Consider the following 20,751-nt stretch of genomic DNA (forward strand, 5'->3'; position numbering starts at 1 on the left):
AGATGAAATTTAATTGGGATCAATGTAAAACCTTAAACTCGAATTCAAAAAAATCACTTTTATAAGTAAGTTTGAGATGAGTGAAATGTACCCATTTGTAACTCATTTGGATCTCATGTAACCATTGATTTGGAAGTTTTAGTGTATTACAAGCTTAATGTGGGGCAGCTAGCCTTAGACATTCACTAGCTGTGTGACCCTGAGCTAGTCACTTCACCCTGTTTGCCTCAGTTTCCTCATCTGTCAAATGAGCTGGAGAAGGAAATGGCAAACCACTCCAACATTTCTGCCAAGAAAACCCTGAATAGGGTCACAAAGAGTTGGACACAAATGGAAAATAACTAAACAACCAAACAAGCTTAATATGACAACTAAGAAAGTAAATATGCTTAATTCACACTTATTCAGAAAGGCATAATGTAAGTCCGGGGAGATGAGGCTCTGCCTGCTCAGGCCACAGATTCAATTTTAAGTACCACATTTTAGGAAAGATTGATAAGCCATTGAGTGTATAGCGGAGGTGTGATCAGGATGAAAATGGAAATGTTCTCCCAGGAGAAGAGAAGTTTTAGGAAGACTATGATAGCTATTTCTTGGTATTTGGAGCACTATCACATGGAGGAGAGAACATTACATATATATGAGGAGAGAGAGAGAGAGGGAGGGAGGGAGGGAGAGAGAGAGAGATGTCTATAGTAGGGTGGACTGGTCTTTGGGAAACTTCCCTGTGGCCATTTATGGGAGTCTCTCTGTTTCCCTGATTCTTTCGCCCTTTGTTTCTCTGTGTCTCCTTTGTTATGGAATCTCCAGAGAAAAGAAGGTTGCCTGTCTTTTTGCTTGTAATTACCAAGAGAGACTTAAGTTAGGTGGACGCAAATAGTGTTATTCCATGAAACAACCCTCCTAGTTAGTCTTGATGTGTTCAACATCTCTCTTCCTTTCACCGACCATAATATAAAATGGGAGGAAGGGGGCAAAATAAAATTAGCTTTGTTATGTTTAATTTTATTTTTATGGCAATGATTTTTTAAAATAGGCATATGAAATTTTCTTTTTCTCTCCAAAATATGTAAATACTCCTTATCACTAAGAGTAAATTAAAACAATGAGGAAGTCTTACCTCATCCCCACCAAATGAGCAAAGATGACAAGACAGAAATTGCTCATCCTTTGTTCTCAAAGAGGACTAACAGCATCAGCCAGGGAACATCCTGACTTGCAAATCAGTTGGATTTAAGTGAGGCTGAGCTGTGTAGAGTCATCCACCCCACTGTCTCCTCCAGAGTCATGGTCAGGAGCTTGGGCGATGGCCCCCGATGCAGCAGGAGGCCTTGGCCTCTTGGAGCTAAGGTCTTTCCCAGGTCTCACTTTTCTGTCAGTGTTGAAGAAGCTGTGGAAAGGCAGACACACAAATGATTGTTGGTGGAAATGGTGAATTGGTCCCATCATTTTGGAAACCAGTTTGGAATTTTATAGAACAAAAGTTACTAATCTGTTCCTTTCCTTTGACCCAGTGACATGGCTCCTGGGCGTTTACTCATGGAGATCAAAGTCCAAAAAAAGAAAGAAAAGTCTCACATTTGCCAAAATGTCTATAGTTTCAATTTTAGTGGTGGCAAAAACCAAAATAAATAAAAGCCATTGAAGGGGGTGGGGGGGATGGGAATGGCAAAACAAATTGTATGATTTTAATGAAGTATTAGTTTTCTAGAAGAAAACAATGTGAAGGATTCAGAAAATTTCATATGAACTGAGTCAGAATGAAGAAATCCGATGGAAAAAATAATAGTAACTGTTCCCAAAGGATATAAATAACATTGAACTAACAGGTAGCTGTCCTAAGAGGAGATAATTACCAATATTCTCCCCAAACGTAGGACTCATCCTATCAAGTGTCTGTAAGAGTCTGCCTTGAGAAGTGAGGGATTGGTCATAGAAATGAGGAGTCACCAGGCTGCCTGAGAAGGGGCAAACTGGTCTAGGTTAGAAAAATGGATCAGGATCAACTGTCTGGTGCTGTTTAGTTGAAGAACTGGGCTGTGAGTGGCTGCTGCGCTTCCACCTTGGGTGAGATAGGGAGAACTTGTCCTTCCACCTACCTCCCCTGTCTCCCAAGGTTTTTGTAACAATCAAATGAGATAATGTTTGTAAAGTACGTAGAAGGTTGCCTGGCACATAGTAGGCATTTAATAAGCGCTTATTCTCTCTTCTGTGTCCCTCCCACACCCTTCCCTCCCCACCAAATTCATTACTGAGCACAGTTGAAGAAACCCCCCCTCCCTCCTAATAATTCCCTCGCTCGTACTCTACTCAAGTCAGTGACTGGCAATCAGATCCTTTGGATTCGTAGCACTTGCTGATTATTTACATTGTAAAACAAAGGAAATGGGCGTCAGCCTCTTCAGATGTCAATATTAGAAGATCCTCATGAAATAAAAGCTGTCCAATAGTTAATACCCATATATTACAATGGGTAATATTGTTCATAAGCTTTCATCATCCTTCTAAGATTTTGGAAATGAGTTTGCATTTCAAATCTGGGCTGCCTTAGGCTCTCATCTCTTGCTTGACAAGTGATCGAGCAGTGATGGAGAAGGCACTGTTTCATCTCTTTCCCGTTCCGATAAGGTTCTCTCTAATTTCTCCTGTTTCTCTACGGTCATCTTTGGGTTCTCTTCCTCCTCCCATTACGCTGTGAACACTTTGGGATTCACAATTCCTATGTATCCTCAGTTCTTAATCCAGTGCTTGGCATACAGAGGGGTTTAAACCCCAGACTCCTCACTCTTGAATGACTCCTGTGAGCACCTTTTCCTCAGGGGTGTTCCAGATGTCTTCTCTGTCCTTTATTCCTCCTAATCTTCCCCACTTCCCTATTCCAGATGCCTCAGGCACTGCAGTCCTTATTAACTGGAAGACTTTAACACAAAGTGACTTCTAAGAAAAGGCACCTTTTTTTTCAGTGGTTTCTGCAGGATGGCCTTTGAGTTAGTTGGCACACAGAGGTTGCAGCCCTACAGATACATGTGCCAGATGCTCTTTGCTGATTGGGACTGGGGAAAGATTCTCAGAGAGGTCTTTTAACTTTGGGGGATTCAAGTGCTGAGTCAACAAGCATCTTGTTTGACTTGGGAATTGAGACAACAAGACCTAAGTCTATCTCGGAAATATTTTGTTTGCTTGTTTTTTTCCTGGCAGAGTTTACTTATTAAGGTACATGTGATCTCCAAGAATTGCAACAGATTATAGTTTAAAAAAAAAAAAAAAGGCTTCTCTACTGCCACCTTGTGAAGTGGTTTAGCAGCTTTTACTTCATGGTATAAGTTCAGTGCAGTTTAGTAAGAGGGTCCAGGGTGAAAGGTGACCAATTCTTGAAGTCAAGGTATAGTAAATAGAGTGCTGGACGTGGGTTCAAATCCTGACTGAGCCATTGACTTAGTTGTGTCTTTAGTCAGTAACTTAATCACTCTTGACCTCAGTTACCTCATCTGTATAATGGGTATAAAATAGCTTCTCCCTCACAGGGTTTTTGTGAGGATCAAATGAGAATATATGTATAAAACGTTTTGGAAACATGTAAGGTATACATACATACATATATATATATACATATACACACATATATATATAATCTTAGTCTTATAATCTTACTTTAATCTTAAAGGTATATATAGCTATATGTATAGCATATATAATGTAATTATACCTTTATATTTGACTGTCATTATGGCTTAAAGATACAGAAATGTTAGGTGCTGATATCCCTATTTCATCACTTGAATACACTTGGGTTTTATCTTTAGAGATTCTGGCAGAATTATGAAATTGTCATTCTTACACGGATTGCTTATGTACCCAGGCTACTTAAGTGTTTCATGACAATAACATGGATTTCCTGCCCTTTTTCCTTTGGGTCTGAATCTGAGAGGGCCAAGTAGGTGGTACGGTGGATAGAGTACTGGGCCTGGAGGCAGGAAGATCTGAGTTCAAATCCAGTCTCAGACACTTACTAGCTGTGTGACCCTGAGCAAATCACTTAACCCTGTTTGCCTCAGTTTCCTCATCTGTAAGGTGATCTAGAGAAGGAAATAACAAACCATTCCAGTATCTTTGCCAAGAAAACCCCAAATGACTGAAAATGACAGAAAAACAACAAAAACAAATGAATCTGAGAGATGTATACCTTGATATGTACATCTTAGAATCAGAGAATATTAGAACTGGATCCAATCTTAGAGGTTAGGGATTTAGCACTTCCAAGCATCTCAGAAATGAAGTAATTCAACTCCCTTGTTTCATAGATGAGGAAATAAACTTCCTATCAGGATAGTAAAATAATAAATTAGCATGAACTAATTGTAGCCCAAATCTCTCCCCCCTACACCCCAGACTTCCTTCTCCAGCTCTCTATTGTACATATGTGTTCTGATATCCCTTTGGTTCTTCAAATTCAGCATCTTTCCAATCATTTTACCTCTGAGCAAGACCTTCCCCTCTCTCTGTTGATGGTGTTATATCCTTTGTCCCCTGGGCTTGAAGCCTTGGACCAACCTTTAACTTTTCCCTTTCCCTCAACCCCCATATTGTTTAAGAACATTTTGTATTGATCTTTGACTAGGAAGGTATTGTTGTAGAACATAAGCTGAGATTTGTAGGAAACCAGGGATACAAGGAGATAGAAATGAGGAGCAAGAGAATTACAGGCATGGTAGACAGTCAATGCAAATGCTTGGAGTTGGGAGATGGAGTACTATGTATTTTTACTAATAGCTGGTTATTAAAAGTTTGTTAAATTGAATTATTTGTGCACGTATTATCAGAATTAGTTGGTTTCTTTTAAACAGGGAGGACCACCTGCAAAATGACATTTTGGTTAATTTTTTTTTTAATCATTAATAATATGACATTTCTGTTGCCTGGTTGTCTCACAACCTCCCCTAAAGTGCTTAGGCACACCGCTGCACAATAGAAGAGATGTGACAACATCTGCCAGAAATGAATTTAATTACTTTTCTTCCTCTGAAAACATCCTTCTTTAAGACACTTTTATTTTTATTTTATTTGAAAGACTATATATTATGACTTCTTTCATTCTCCACTTAGTATCAGGAATGATTAAGATCACAGAATTAGTCACAGTGCCTTATTATCCAGCTGAAAAGAGATATGACATGGGGAAAGACACATCAAACCGGATTTCTAGACATGATGAAGGATTTGCCGAAGAGAGAACTCCAGACATCCTTCATTATGCTAAATTTTCAGGAGTACTTAAATAATTTAGTGGTAATTTCTCCATTTTTCCTTAAGGACTGACTGAGGTAGTTGGAGGTGTAGTGGATAAGAGTGCTGGAGTTGGTGTTTGATGAGGTCTGACTATAAAATTTGCTGCGTGACCCTGGGCAAGTCTTTTAACCTTCCTCTGCCTCTGGTTCGTCATCTATAAAACAGAGCTAATAATAACACCTACCTCATAGGGTTGTTGTAAGCTAAGATGTATAAAGCACTTTACAAAACTTAAAACACTATATAAATGCTTTTGCTGCTGCTGCTGCTGCTGCTACTACTACTACTACTACTACTACTACTACTACTACTACTACTACTACTACTACTACTACTACTCCTCTCCCTTTTAAAAATGAGTCAATGTCTTGACAGGCGCATATCCCAATTGTCTCTCCTCCCACCCACCCCCACATAACTTTTGGTGTGAGATTAAGATTGTTGAACTTTACCTCAAACTATTTCCTTGTAAACCAAATTGGATTAGTAGCTGTTTTAGAAACTCTGTACTTGGCCTCCTGATTCTGTGTATTTGCAGAAGTTTCTTCTGTGCTTGTAACGCACTCAGTCTTCGTATCTTTGCATCTCAAAGTACTTGTCTTTCTAGTTGAAGGCTTAACTCACAGCTTCCATGACCATTCCCACTAGCACTGCTTGTCAGCGTATTCTCTCTCTCTTTATGTGTCTCTTGCCGTCTCTCTGTATCTATTTCTCTATCCCTCTGCCCGTCTTTATGTCTCTCTCTGTCTGTATTCATTTCTCTTTCCCTCTGTCTTGTCTGCTTCTGTCTTTATGTCTGTTTCTCTTTCCTTCTCCCTTCCTCCTCCTCTAATTTTCCTCTTTCCCCTCCTCCTCCTCTCCTTTCCCCCTTCCTCCCCCCTCTTCCCTTTTTCTTCCCTCCTCCCTTCCTGCTTCTTTCTTTCCCCTCCCTCCCTCCCTCCCTCCCTCCCTCTCTCTCTCTCTCTCTCTCTCTCTCTCTCTCTCTCTCTCTCTCTCTCTCTCCCTTCCTCGAATAGAATGGGAGAGGGGCCGTTTTATACCTTTGTTCCCCTAGCACCTACTAAACACACTGCCTTGAAAATAGTAGGTACTTCTTGAATTAATGGAGTGGAAGAGAAAGGAGGGGTGGGAGAGAAACTCCTACCCTAATATAAAACTCATGCCTGTTATTTTTTCTTTAACGTTATCTTCCTATTGCCAAATCACAGGATTCTTGGGTAATTTGGATTGAGCATCATCTTATTAGTAATTATGCTACTTTAAAAAAGCCTGCCTCTGGATAGAGGTGGAGAGAGGAGACAGGAAGAATGATGAGGAAGGCAGAGGAAGGCTAAGGGCCTAAATATGCAGTACCTAACAGGGGCCACCTCCCCCGCCTTCCTTAATCTAAGGGATAAACATTGTGATTTATTTGGCTGTTAGAATTGGATGTACGGTCTGGATTAACCTAGGAATGGGAATATGTTTCACTGTGTTATAAATCGTTATTTAGGCCAAACTCTGTGTAGAAAGTCAGAGACAAACAATGTTAATCATTCCAGGAATTGACTACCTGGTGCTTGCTTTTTCTTGTTCTTTCCGGCCAGGGTTCTCTTATCTTGACAAAGAAAAAGCTTTGTGCTGCCAGTGGAAATTATAGCCCTGGACTCCCTTCCAGCTAGGCTTGTGATGCTGAAAGTATTAGATTAAACGTTTCAAGCTAGCAACCCCAATACCTTTTTTCTTGGGTTTGCCTTCTATTTGGAGCCCATGATGGAGTAACATAACTGAAGATGGCTAATGAGGTGGCAATTTTCCTTAGCTATGAGAGTTTAATATTGGCAAATTTATTTAAGTTGCTTTGGTTTAGAGAAAATAAGCAGTGGCTGGATTGATGTCTGGTTGAATTCTGTAGCACACCTGAGCTTAGACTGAAGCGCAGAAAGGTGTTTCCCAAGTCAGGCAGCTTGCTCTAGGGGAAGCCATCATGGACCAAGTTCAGATCGTAGCCTTGCAACTCAGTGTTTCTCTTCTCTCTATCCTGTCTTCTGTGGCATCATTTATCATCAAGAATCAAATAATGTCCTCTGTTTGGCATTTCATATTTTTACTCAAACCTTGTTCAGTCATTTTAGTCATGTCTGATTGTGACCCCATTTTTCTTGGCAAAGATACTGGAGTGGTTTGCCATTTCCTTTCTCTAGTTTATTTTACAGGCAAGGAAGCTGAGGCAAATGAGGTTAGGTGACTTACTTGCCCAGGGTCACACAGCTCATAAGTGTCTGAGGCCAGGTTTGAACTCAGGTCTTCCTGACTCCACAGTGCCCTGTCCACTGAACCTTTTGCCCACTGCTGCCACCGGCCCCAACTACTGCTTCCCAATTTTATAATTCATTATTCTTTACATACATTATGATCCAGCCAAACTGATTTTGTTTTTCTCATGAGATTTTTTTCTATCCTCTTCACACTTTTGTACTCATGCCTCTTAAAATCTATAATCTCCTTGAAGGTTGTATTCAGAAAGCGCCTTCTATAGGCAGTCCTCCTCATCCACTCAGGTGCTAATGCCTTCTGTCAAGTAATGTTAGTTATTTTATGCCTTTTTTTTGTTAACATGCTTATATAGAGAGAGAAGTACCATGGTATCGTGTGGATAGTGACCTGGTCTTAGAATCAGTGAGACCTTGATTAAATTCTTCTTGAGGCTCTTACCCACACAACTCTGTGGTTTTGTGCAAGTCCGCTCCTCTCTAAGATGGGGGTTAGTCTCAGTGGCCTCTAGAGTGCCTCCTAGCTCTAAGACTATGATGTGGAGATGTTGTTTCCCAAACTCTTTACATGTAGCCCAAACTATTTTTTCGTTTTTCTTCAGATCCCTATGTCTATGTCTGACACATAGTAGGTTCTTGTCAATTGTTTGATTATCATATTGTGGCTACAAAGAGGAGCACCATCTTGGGTTTCAGAAGATGAGAGAGTGAGTAAAAATGTTGAGAGGTTTTGGTGAGGAGTTATGGAGGAGGGAAAGAAAATGAGAAAATGTCTTGAATAAAGAGGGGTAGGGATAGGTACAAGTGGAGTAGTAGAGAGCTTAAGCAAGAAAATTTGGAATAGGCATTGTTGTGAAAGTGGCTGACACAATAATCTATGAAGAAAAGGATTGACATGTATCTTTGAGAGTCCCGTTGAGGTAAATTGGCTTAAATTTCGAGGGTGCTCAGTAATTTCGTGATCTTCCTGTGGCAGTAATCAGAAAAATATTTCAGAAATTGGATATACCGTACTGGCTGTTGAGCCAATTGTTATTTTCTCAACATGAGCAGTTGCAGCTTGGCAATCAACAAATGCTACAAATGAAGGCTTAATTTATTGTTTTGTCAAATGTCTAGCTGTAAGAAAGTAATGGAAGAAATGTTATGCTAATGTTAAAAGTGTGTCATGTATGTGTGTATGTGTATATAGGTATACATACATATATACATGTACTATGTGTGTACACACACATACACACACATACTTCCCCCCCTACCCCCTCCCCTCTGGGAGCTGGTTATTAAACATTTACCAACATACCATTTCCCAGAAATATCTTAACTTTTGACACTGGGCAGAAGACTCTCAGTGAAATAGCTCTAGCTAACCGTTTCTTGTTAGGCTGTCTTATCTGAGTTCTGTCTTTACTCCCTCTTCTAACTGGGGGTCTATTTCTCAGATTGTCCCCCTCCACCAAAAATAACCAGATCTCAGCTCTTGTGTAGAACTATCTGAATTTTTGCCCTATGTTGGTGGCAACCTACTTTTAAAATAGAATAGCTTCTATATTAGAAAATTGTCTATCAAGTCCAAGTACTTTACAGTTGTCTCTTCGGTTCTTCACAAATTGAGATATGAGAATTATTTTTCCATTTCAGTACAAAGAACGCAGAACAGTTAGAAATCAAATTGAGCTGCTTCTCTCTTCAGCTGAGTTCATTATAAAAATACTTATCATTGGAGCCATGTTCTTTAAAATTAAGTTATCACAGAGGTCTGCACCTTGTGCTTACTTGAGTACACTGCATGAAATAATTATTTAAAGCATGCTAGAATGTTTTCCTAAATAGGACTGAGTTGTTGCCTAGAAATACACATATGTTTGGATATAGTGCAATAGACATGGCTTGGACTTATCCCTTTACAGATGGGATGAACATTTCATGAAAAAGGGAGCATCTTATGTGGTTTGTGAAGTTAGTGTAAACAAGCATTTATTTTTAAAAATACTTTTATTTTGGCAAATATTTGCCAATTAAATTAAAAAGGTCTAGTATTGCTTTTTTAAAAATTGAGTTTCAAATTATCTCCCTCCCTCCTTCCCACCTCTTCCCCGCTCCCCCCACTTGAGAATGCAAGTGATACGATCAATTATACTTTGAAGTCATGCAAAACACGTTTCCATATTAGCCAACAGCATTTATTCATTTATTGATTGAATTTTTCTGCTCCACCCACAGGAGATTGAGCTGCCCTTGTGCAGTGAATGTATGAGCATCTCTCAATTCCCAACCATCGTGGTCCATGAAAATCCACATACAGATTTAAACTCTCTTGTTTATACAGCTCCTAGCTCCTCTCTGTTGTTCTTGTATGAAAACGGACAACCTCCTAGACTAAAGCCTATTACAGAAACAAATATAAAATGCTCTGCTTTCTTTTTTAAGCCCCAGTCTGACTATTTTAGATGTTGTTCAGTTGTTTCAATTGCGTTCAACTCTGTGACCCTATCTGAGGTTTTCTTCTCAAAAAATACTAGAGTGGTTTGCCATTTCCTTCTCAGCTCATTTTACAAATGAGTAGGTAAGGCAAACCTTGTTAAGTGACTTGCCCAGGGTCACACAACTAGTAAGTGTCTGAAACCAGATTTAAACTCAGGAAGGTATGTCTTTCTGACTTCAGACCTGGCCTTCTATCCAATGGACCACTAGCTGCCCTGAGAATGAGTGTTACAGGGGTTCTTAACTTGGGGTTCATATATGTCTGAGGGGATTGATGAGTAAATTTTAGGGGATCTGTGACTTTTTTTAAAAAAAATATTTCCTAACTGTAACTCAATGTTATTAGTGTCCTATATAATATTATACATTTCACTTTATGCCTCTAAAACTATTCTGAAAAGGAATCCACACAATTCATCAGAATACAGTCCCTGACACAAAGAAAAGATTAAGAAAGTTTATTTTAAAAAGTTATTGCCTATTTCATGAACTCAGAAATAATCACATTTTAACTAAAGACCTGACAGGTTAAGGTAAACGGAGAGAAACAGCACACGTATACGCTTTGCCTCTATTTTGGTTCAAAACCAATTATTTTCTTTTGTTTCAAATTGCTCCTCATCATTTACTCAGCTTTCTACTCAAACTGGTCTCTTGGGTCTTCCCTATACATACACAGTCTATGTCCCCTCTCCATGCTTTCACACAGGTGTTTCAACCCCCACCCACCTGGTTTGGCCCAGACTCCCTCTTCACCTCCCTCTGCCTCTTAGAATCTATGGTTTCTTTCAAAGCACAACTTATGTGTCACCTTTTACATGAAGCTTTCCCTGTCCCCCACTCCCAATTATTTGTAATTTCAAAAGATATTTTGTATTACTCATATAGTTTGTGTTTCTCCTACCTGAGTATATCTTAAGATAACACATTTAAAATTGGAATGGGCCAGTCATCTCATTTCACCAGTAAGGAAACTGGAACCCATAGGGGCTAAGTGACTGGCCCCAAGCTCACCCAGCTGAAACAAGGAAAAGATGGAATTCAAGCTCAAGGACCCTAACTCCAAGTTCTGCACCCTTAGCACTACCACATTTTATTCCCCAGTAGAATCTAGGAAGCACCTAGAGGTCTAGGAAGATTGGTTTGTTTATGTCTTTGTCTCTCACACACTTAATACATGTTTGTTGAAATGCATTGAGTTGTAACTATTTAATTAGAGCTCTGTATGTTTTCTGTGTGTTTGCTTGATGGCTGTTTATGGAGAGCTCAGTCTAGCCATTGTATCCCAAATATGCTAACACACAGCTCGTGGTCAAGTGGTAATATCACTGATTTAGAAAAATCCATGGGTACGACGAACTGAAGTTAAAGGGTGTCAAATGAGGGAAGGGCAGTCAGCAGTTTGGGTTTAGCTGTGATGCATACAAATGTATATTACATGTAATATATTATAAAATATAATCAGCGTAACATTACACGCACACACACAGAGACCTTTACTTCATTGGCTCAGATGAATTGCTCCACATCTTTGAAGGCCACCTCCTATTTCTACTTCTTTTCCCAAGATGAAGAGATATCTCACCAACATTTTGCTAGTCTGACTAATTCTTACCCAGTGATTACTGTGACAAACAAAAGGGGACCCTCCAGTATCTTTGCCAAGAGAATCCCAAATAGGGTCCTAACCTTAAATACGTTTCAAGCTGGTTGTCTCATGTATTTGTCAACCACACCAGAAAGGAACCTGTTTTGTAATTTGTGTTTTTAATTTAACGTTTCATTTGTTTTCATGGAATATGCTGAGGAAGTTATTCCAGAGAAGGCTATATACACTTTGCAGAAGGTCATGGTGGTGCCCACTGACACAGGGCTAAGCCCTTCAGCCTTCATGTGTTCGACGTCAATAACTGAATGTGCTGTCAACAAAACACCCATGTGCATTTCCTTAGCTCATGAGACTGATATGATTTGGATGACAGCTTTGTACCCTGTCTGAGATGAAGGGTGGCACCAAAAGGGCAAGCATTACTTCATACTTGTGTGCTTCTGACTTTATACTTTTTCTTGTGCCATGAAAGGGGAAGAGTAATTAATCACAGTTTAATCAATCCAACAAAGGTTACTTAAATCCTATCATGTATGTGGTTCTGTGCCAGGGGCCAGAATTACAAAGATAGGAATGGCACAGACCTTGCTCTTGAAGAGTTCATGTTCTAATGAGGGAGGGGAGAACATCATGTACACAGATAATTATGATGCAGAGGAGGTTGTAATAGTTGTGTAGAGATATCTCTGAGAAATAGTGCTCTAAGGAATTTGGGTGAAGATCATCCATCTTCACTGGGGGTAAGGTGAAAAGAATTCTGGTCAAAGAAAATGTCATGAAATATTGGCCATGAATTTAGTCAACAAGCATTTATGAAATGTTCACTTTGTTCTAAATGCTAGAGATACAAAGAAAATTCAAAACCGAAGCAAACCCTGTTCTCAAGGAGCTCACAGTCAAATAGAAGAGATAACATGAAGCAACATGTAAGACAATATACTGAGTATGTGGGAGGAAATTTTAGAATGAAAGGCATATGACTGGGGGCAGGGAGGCATGTACCAGGAAGGTCTCTAGCTGAAGGTGGATTTTGAGCTGAGACCTGAAGGAAGTCCAGAACAATGAGGCAGGGGGAAGGGGGCGGAGCATTCCAGGCATTGGGGGGGACAACCAGTGAAAAGATGTAGAGATGGGAGCTGAAAGGTTGAGTTCAAGAAACAACAAATAGACCACAAGAAACAACAAATAGACCAGTATAGCTGAATTGTAGAAGTCATGGAGAAGGATAAAGTGTAAGAAAACTAAACCAGATCATGAAGGGCTTAAAATTCCAAGTAGAATTCTTTTATCCTGGACATAATAGGGAACCACTGAAGAGTGTTCAGGAGGGGATTTACCGTAGTCTATATCAATCTGCTTTAGAAAAATTACTTTGTCTGCTAAGTAGAGGATGAATTGGAATTGGAAGAGATTTGGACCAACCAGAAGGCTATGTATGGCTCTAGTCCATGTAAGAGATGATGAGGGAATGAACTGTGGTGATGGTTGTATGAGTGGAGAGGTTTTGCATTCAGTCGATGCTGTGAAGATATAAATAACAAGATTTTGCAATTAATTGGATATGCTGGAAGAGTGAGGAATTGAAAATGACAATGACATTGTGACCACGAATGGGTAACGGGGAAAATGGTGGTACCTTCAGCAGAAATAGGGAAGTTTGGTTTGGGGAGGAAAGATAGTGAGTTTTACTTTGGATATGTCAAGTGGGAGATGCTTACGGGACATGCAGTTCAAGATGTCCAAAAGATAGTTGGGAGTGTGTGATTATTTTTCAGGGGAGAAATTAGAATTGGATGTGTGTGTGCGCACATGTGTTTGTGTGTGTGTGTACAAACACATACATATATAAATATGTATACAAATGTATATACACACACATATGTATATCTTTATATATCTACATGCATACATACACTCATGCGTCTGGGAATCATCTGCATAAAGATAATAATGGAACCCATGGGAGCTGCTGAGATCACCAAGTGATATAGTATAGAGTGATAAGACAAGAAGGCTTAGAACAGAACCTTAGAGAATATGCATAGTTAGTGGACTTGATATGGATTTAGAATCAGCAAAAAGAACTGAGAAAGAGCAGTTGGATAGAAAAGGTGGAGGACTAAGAGAAAATCTAGAGAAGATAAAATACCTGAGGGGTGAATGTGACCAACAAATGCTGCAGAGAGGTCAAGAACAATATGGATTGAGAAAAGATCATTGATTTCTAGCAATTAAGAGATTATTAGTAACGTAGATCAATTTCAATTGAATAATGAGTTGAGAAGTCAAGTTCCAAAAGTTTTAGAAGGGAAGAGGAGAGAGGAAGTAGGGGCATCCAATGTAGATAGACTCTCAAGGTGTTTATACAAGAAGATGAGACGAAGGGACATATAGAACAATAACTGGGCTGAGAATGGTATTATCAAATAAGAATGTGTTAAAGATGGTGAAGACATATCCATGTTGCTAGTCAAACTGGGAAGGAGCCAGTAGATGGGGCAAGACTGAAGATGGTGATGATAATAACAGACAGTAGCTAGAAGACATATAGACTTTACCATGTGCCAGGCATGGTGCCAAGAGCTTTACAAATATCTGGTCTTCACAAGAATGTTGGGAGGTGTTATTATTATCCTCATTTTACAGTTGGTTGGTTGGTTGTTGTCCTTTGTTCTCAAAGAGGACCAAAATGACATCACCATCGTAAAGTGAAATTTCAGTGTGTCCGACTGTGGGTGATCAGACCAATACGAGCTCAAAATGCTCTACCACGGGTTGGGCACAGATAGTCCTGTGAATATTTGGGGCGGATATCCCAAATTTATGCATCCTACATTTATTTTGTGCTGTCTCAATTCTGCTTTGCTCAAAGAGCACAGCACCCTTTCTGATGTGGGCACACCATGCTGAGAGGTCCTGTGCCAGTGTCTCCCATGTTGCACAGTCAAATCCAAAGTTCTTGAGAGAGACCTTGAGAATGTCCTTGTATTGTTTCTTCTGGTCACCATGTAATTGCCTACCCCATGCAAATTCTCCATAAAATAGTCTTTTTGTCAAGCATACATTTTGCATTCTAACAACGTGGCCAGCCCATCGGAGTTGTGCTCTCTGAAGTATAGTTTGAATACTTGGCAATTCAGCTCAAGCAAGGACTTCAGTGTCTGGTACCTTATCCTGCCAGGAGATCCTCAGAATCTTCCTAAGACAGTTCAAATGGAAACAATGCAGTTTCCTGGCATGGTGCTGGTAGACTATCCATGTTTCAGAGGCATGGAGCAATGAGGTCAGCGCAACGGCTCTGTAGACCTTCAATTTGGTAGTCAGTCTAATCCCTCTTCTCTCACAGACTTTTCTTGGGAGCCTCCCAAACACTGAGCTGGCTCTGGCAATGCATGCATCAACCTCATTGTCAATGTGTACATCTCTGGAAAGTACACTACCAAGGTAAATGAACTTATCCACAGCATTCAAAACTTCTCCATTTGTTGTAACTGATGATTCCACATATGGATGGTGTGGTGGTGGCTGATGGAGCACCTGTGTTTTTTTGGTAACCCTAAATGCCTAATGAATAAGGCGCCTGATTCCAGATCAGGAGATTGAGGGTTCGTGTCCCTTCATGGTCATGCAGATTTGTTTTTACAGTTGTATAAACCAAGGCAAAGAGGTTAATGACTTGCTCAGGGTCACAGAATAGTCCAAGGCTGGATCTGAGCTCAGCCTTTCTTGACTCCAGGCTCTAACCACTCTGTGACCTTGATGCCTTAGTTAAGATGAGAGGGAAATGGATATGATAGTGGGATCTGTCTATTAGAGATGACTGGAGAAGCTGGCCTTGGCTACCTCTTCATCTGAGACCAAAGTGAAGAAGGGGACTTCAGAAGACAGAAATAAGTGGGTGGAAAATGGCAGACAAAATTAGGGATGGCTTGAGTTAAAGCATATAGGATGAGAACTGGGGATGGAGAGAAGGTCATTTGGACTGGAACCCAGAGGCAAGTAGGAAGAGATGCCTGGAGCTGCAGCTTTGGAGGCAGGTTGTGAAGGACCTTGAATGAGATCTAGGATGAAGAAGTCATAGACTTCTGGAGAGCTTCCTGGTGTTTTTTAGTGGAGAAGTGAAGAGTCAGAACAATACTCAGAAGATTCTTTGGGCAGCAGTGTGAATAGGATCGAAAAGGACTGGAGGCCAAAAGACCAATATGGAGGCCATTGTCATGGCCTCCCAGAGAATATGTTGTTGTTGTTCAGTCCTTACAGTCGTGTTTGACTCTTCATGGTCCCCTTGTGGGATTTTCTTTGCACAGATACTTGTCTGGTTTGCCATTTCATTCCCCAACTCCTTTTACAGATGAGGAAACAAGGTTACGTGATTTGCTCCCGGTTGCACAGCTAGGAAGTGTCTCCCTGACTCCAGGCCCAGAGCTCTATCCACTGTGCCACCTAACTCACAGAGGTTAGATGAGGCTAAACTAGAGTTTAGAGTCCCCATGATTTGACATCTTATTGGATGGTGGGGAAAGCAAGGAAAGGACTGAAGACGGCTAGAAACAGAAGGTTTTTTTGCTAAACCATTTTGCAGATGATTTCAGAAGCATTGAGGAAAGGTGGTTTCTACAACTGGCCTCCCTTAAAGTGTCCTGAGCAGTGTGCTGTTCTAAAGTAATAAAATATCTACCAAAGGAGCACATTTCCTCTCTTTCCGGCAGCAGTTCTACTTCTTGAACATTTGTTCTCTCCAGTTTTGTGTGATACAGACCAAGATTTATTGCTCATGATTTCCTGGAGAGTAATTTGGATAGCAAATGCCTCAGTGAAACCACACTCATATGTCCTGTAATGTGTGCAGTAATGTAATGGAAGAGGTAGTTTATCTCAAGGGATTTTTTTTCTTTCCTGCTTGACAAAATGACATATTGATATTATTTTTCCCCTCTCTGAGCCAGATATTGGCAGCATTCTTTCCCTTTTGCTGCCTCCTTTCCAAAAACTTTGATCCCAACCTTTCACTTGTCTGAGTTTAAGTCATTGATGGAGACTGCCAGCTCATTAATGTGGTGTGTCAAAGAGAGGTTGCTGTAATGAGTTCATTTCCATTTGGCTTTAGTTTTTTAGAACCCATCCCCCGAGCATTTTTTGCTTCACAATTGAGAGGAGAGGGCAGCTAGATGGATAGTGCTCTGGGCTTGGAACCACAAAGACTCATCTTCCTGAATTCAAATCCGGTCTCAGACACTTAACTGTGTAGCCCTGGGCAACTCACTTAACCCTGTTTGCCTCAGTTTCTTCATCTATAAAATGAGCTAGAGAATATCTCTGCCAAGACAACCCCAAATGGCGTCATGAATAGTCGGACACAACTGAAAAATGACCTAACAACAAAAATAGAGAGGAAAAAGCAATGTCAAGAGCCAGCCAACACAATTCCTTCCCATGCTTGTTTCTGTCAAAACTTGCTCACTTAAGGTGGTCATTAAATGCCTATCTTATTAGCACCTTGAGGTTGAGAAATGTAATTACAGGTCCTGGTAGCAGTAGATGAGCTTCTCAAGGTCAGGGAATGTCTTGCTTTGTCTTCCTATCCCCTGGGACTGACATAATACCTTGCACATTGTATTTATGTATTATTAAGTGTTTCTTAGTTGAGTGCTTTGGGAGAAGGGACTCAGGGTTATTGTGGTTTTATTTCTATCTTAAGCATATTTTTCTTCCTCACCACAAATTCTAGCTTCTCTGTTTCTTCCTGTTGTCCAGTCTGTTTAACATCTTCTCCAGCTACAGAAGAGCGTGCTGCCTTAGTCTGACTCTGGGTCACAGACTTAACCCAATAGTTAAGCAATTGAACTATCCATCATTTGCCCCCTTGTTCTTCTGTAGTTTGCATCCCACTAGTCTTCAGCCTTATTTCACTGCACCGTCTGCATTCTTAACTCTGCTAAATACTAGCTGAGAAAGTTTTGCACTTGTTGTTCAGTGATTTTCAATTGAGTCTGATTCTTTGTGACCCCATTTGGGGGTGTTCTTGGAAAAGATAGTGGAGTACCTTGCCATTTCCTTCTTCAGCTCATTTTACAGATGAGAAAACTAAGACAAACAATGGTAAATGACTTGCCCAGGGTCACACAGCTAGAAAGTGTCTGAAGCCAAGTTTGAACTCAGTAAGATGAATCTTCTTGACTCCAAGCCCTTCACTCTATCCACTTCAGCACCTAGATGCCCCAAGTTATACATATATACAACCATTCCAAATGGTTTTTACGTCATCTTCACCCTCCAAGATGTCCATCTCCTAACCGTCTCCCAAGAGCCATCTCTGATAACAAAGAATAAAAGGAGTAAAGAACTCCCACTTCAGCAAAATCACTTACAGCAACAGCCAAGTTCAATGTTATATTCAGCGTTCTCACCATAATCTCCTACCTCTTCAAAGAAAGGAGGAAGGTCCATAAAGCCTCATAATCTCTTCTTTGGGGCCAAATTTGGTTATTATAACTTCACAGCATTGTTTTCAATTTTTTTGTTCTTTCCATTTATAGTTTTCTAATCATTGTGTCTATGATTTTTCTAGTTTTGCTTTCTTCAGTTCATATGAGTCTCTCCATACTTCTGAGTATCCATTCTTTGCTTCTTTCAGTATAGTAATTTTCCATTACATTTATGCACTATAATTCATCTGGCCATTCTCCAGTTAATGTGTGGTTCAGTGGAAAAATTGCTGGATTTGGAATCAAAGAACCTGGGTATAAATCTACCTCCTACTTACCTACTTACTTAGGTGACCTTGGGGAAGTCATTTAACAACTCTCTTTCTGGGCTTATGTTTAAAATGAAGGGGTTGGACTAGATGTCCCAAGGTTCCTTTTAGTTCTAAACCTGTAATCTGTTTTGTTTCCAAATATTTGGCACTGCACAAAATACTGCTATAAATATTTTGGTGTATAGTGGACTTTTCCTTTTATCTTAGGGGATACATGCCCAGCTCTTTCCTGTGTCAAAAGATATGTGGACATTTTTGTTATTTTCTCAGCGTACCCCTATATATCTTTCCAGAATAAGTTTTCCAGCCCCACTAACAGTGTATTAGGGTACTTGTCTTTCCACATTGTTTTCTTCATCTGTGATTAACTCTTTTGCCCATTCTCGGTAGACATTCTGGTTCTTTCCTCAAGCTCCCAGTCATAGCCTAAAATCCCTTCTTTCAGTAGGTATCCTTTTCTGAGAAAACTTTTTAAAATTATTTTTTATTTTATTTGAGAACCACATTCTTTCCCTCTCGCTCACCCTCCTGCCTGCCCCAGTTGAGGGAGCAAAACAACAAAACTCTTATTATCAATATAGTCAAAGTGTCAAATTCCCACATTGACCATGTTCACATACATGCATACATATGTGTTTGTGTATCTGTGCTTTTAGTACATTATTGAGGAGGTGGATAATATTTCATCTTTAGTTTTCTGGAATTGTGATCAGTTATTATGCTTAGAGTTCTGAAACGTTTCAGTTGCTTGTCTTTACAGCATTATTATTATATTATAAATTATTCTCTGGATTCTAATAATTTCTCTGTATCACTTCATATAAGTCTTCCCATGTTTCTCTGAAATCACTTTTTTATAGAACAATAAATGTTATTCTGTGTCACACACACTCACTCACTCAGCTATACCTTAACTGATAGGTACACTTTCAGTTTCCAATTTTTTTCTTGCCTTGTAGAAAAAAGTTGCTATAAATATTTTTGTATATTTCAGTTTTTTTCTTCTTTCTTTGATGTGTTTGGATACACACCTAATAGTGGTATTATTGTATCTGTTTCTGCTGCTTTTAGACTTAAACAACGATCTTGTAGAACTGAGTTGTAATTTTTATAATTTATTCAATAGCTTGTGTTCCCTGTTTTTTTACTTAAAGAGTAGAAAAATAGCATTATTTTCTATTTCTTTCTGTCAATTGTAGGATAAAAGGACAAAATTCAATACTCTATAATGTTTAAACAAAAATAGTAGCCTTGGGGGGCACTGCATAAAAATAAGAGGGCTGTGGAATCATAAGGAAATAAAAGAAGATAAGAAAATTTTGAAAAACCATTCATACCCGTTTCATCTGTTTTGAAATAAAGTTAATGTTATAGTGATTACATTCTTTTCCACATAAACACACAAAGTGCAAGTTATAAGCAATCAGTGCTCAAGTCCACCATCAGGTCTTAACAAGCAAGTGTTGGCAGGAGAGTGTGCTGCTCGTTGTAGGGAAGTTCCACGTGCCTCAGCAGGAATATGTGAGTGTAATGACTTGTTTACAATATGATACTATATGGTTACATGATGCAATATTGTATCATCAAAATTTCAATGCAGGAAAAACCTTACAAAATTACAATAAATCATCAAATTTAAACTGCATCATTTTTAAAACTATATTTTATAGTTTTCTGAAATAACAAATTTCAAAAAAAAAAAACTGTAAAAGGGCTAAAAGAAAGTATATTTCCAGGCGGGGTGCTGAGTAATTTCTTTTAAAAGGGGCTGTAGGCCAAATAAGTTTGGGAACCTCTGAATTAGATGGTATCTAAAGTGCCCTTTCAACTCCAAACCTACGACTATCAATAATTATCTTTTTAAATTGCCCTCAACAGACATTTAGCGACTGCTGGCCCTCCACACAAGTGCGTCGTGAATGGTGTCCTTGGATACACAGTAGGAGCCTCTGTGCCACACTCTCTCCTCTTTCGAGTTCCACAGTGATTATTCACTAACAAATAATTGTAGTTGATATTTGTATAGCACTTTGTAGTTTGCGCAGAACTTTGTTAATTTTATCTTGTCTTTATGCTCTACCCCAGGATGCAGGTAAAGCAAGTATCTTTGTCCCCCTTTTAGAGATTAGGAGAAAGGCACAGAGATCCGTCGGAGGCCACATGGCTAGTAAGCATCGGAGGTGGGATGTGAGCCTAGATCCTTTGGCTCCAAATCCAGTGTTATTTCCACTGCCTAGTTTAAGAACCTACCATTTAAAGGCAATACTGCTGTGGGGATCCCTTTCTAAATGTTCAACTTGGATTCATGCAACTCTAGATGTGGAAATGTTTTGTGGGTTCTTCTGCTTCAAATAAAATTCCCT

At 39.6% G+C, this 20,751-nt stretch overlaps 1 protein-coding gene across 2 annotated transcripts in view; it reads left to right on the forward strand.

Moving 5' to 3' along the window:
• The window catches only part of IQGAP2 (IQ motif containing GTPase activating protein 2), a 340,434-nt gene that overhangs the window by 143,020 nt on the left and 176,663 nt on the right, over positions 1-20,751 (forward strand). The gene's annotated exons all lie outside the window — the stretch shown is intronic.

This window comes from Notamacropus eugenii, chromosome 4 (assembly GCF_028372415.1).
Source record: "Notamacropus eugenii isolate mMacEug1 chromosome 4, mMacEug1.pri_v2, whole genome shotgun sequence".
Taxonomy (NCBI): domain Eukaryota; kingdom Metazoa; phylum Chordata; class Mammalia; order Diprotodontia; family Macropodidae; genus Notamacropus; species Notamacropus eugenii.